Source organism: Cariama cristata, unplaced genomic scaffold, assembly GCF_000690535.1.
Source record: "Cariama cristata isolate BGI_N322 unplaced genomic scaffold, ASM69053v1 scaffold23221, whole genome shotgun sequence".
In the NCBI taxonomy this organism is placed as follows: domain Eukaryota; kingdom Metazoa; phylum Chordata; class Aves; order Cariamiformes; family Cariamidae; genus Cariama; species Cariama cristata.
The window spans coordinates 3,731-5,055 of NW_009599014.1; positions in this window are offsets into that span (position 1 = coordinate 3,731).

Below are 1,325 nucleotides of genomic sequence, written 5' to 3' on the forward strand. Positions count from 1 at the left end.
CTGCCTGTCTCAACCCCAGGAGCCTCCCTCCCTCCCCAGTACCACAGCCAGCCTCTGCAAGGGGGAAGGGAAGACCAAGAGAAGCTCTTGGAAAAAGTGACGTTTTCTGCCTGCAGCTCCCTTGGCTGCTCGGGCAGCCAGAGCTGAGGGAAGGCGGGCGGTGATGGAGCCTTGGCAGGGCTGCCCCGCATCCCTCCCGCTGCAGTGGGGACAGGTGGCGGGGCCGGGCAGTGGCCCCGGGCTGGGGAGCTGGGGCAGGGTGGGCACGGAGCCCTCTGCCCTGCTGGGGAGTGATGGGGGTCACCGGGAGGCAGTGCCCCCGGCTCAAGGGTCAGCCAGGGCTGTGTCTGCTCTACTGCATCATCCATGGTGTCAGCAGTTCTGGGGTCCGGGTCAAGATGGGGGCTTCCCAGCTCTGCCCACAGTGCTCAAGGCCACTTGGGTCCTGCCTGCAGCTTGCCGGAGGTGGGCAGAGCTGCTGATGTGGCACAGGGATCTGTGGCTGGACCCTGAGAGTCCTGGCTGCTGCAAGCTCCTTCCACCTGGGTATATCCTGGGCTCTGCAGGGTACCAAGGCCTTGGGGACAAGGCCCAGGAGCACCCAGGGTGACCACACTCCCTTGGGGGATGGAGTGGCCGGTTCTGGGGTTGGGTCTGCCTCTGGAGCCGCTTACCTGCCCTCGGTCAGTGCAGCCTGGTTTGTCCTGGCTGGGAACAGCAGGTACCCTGCACACCCTGGGCTTGCTGTGTAGCGTCAATGTGTTTACACGGTGTGGGTTACTCCAGTCTAGACAAGCCCTGACCAAAAATACTTTCCCTGTGTGGAGGAAACTCCCTCGCCACATGGTGCATTTCTGTTTTCCTTTGAGAGCCCTCCTCCAGCAAGCCCTGCCCTGGTCCCCCAGCAGGGTCCCTTCCCCTGTCCCAGCCCTCCAGGCTGGTGGTTTAATAGCTGATGGTGTAAAACAAAGCTGGTGGGGAGCGCCAGGGCAGGGTGCCTCTGCCACAGGGTTTGCAAACGAAGGTCTGCAAAGGTGCAGCAGCTCCTGGGGTCGGGGGCAGCGAGGTACGGTCCAGGTTCCCGAGCTTGTCTGCTCAGTTTTCCTCTGGCCTGGCTGTGGTGCCCAGCAGCTGCCCCAGTTCCTGGCATTGCCTTGACAGCTGCTCTGTGCAGCCAGGAACGTGCCTGCTCCCTTCCCTTGAGATCCGATTTCGCCCCTTGGATGCATCTCTGGAAAAACCAGCCGGGCCACAATGCTGCAGTGTGCGGCTGCAAAGGGCAGGGCGGCATGGTGTGCGGTGGGGAGCTTGGCTGCTCCTTCCCC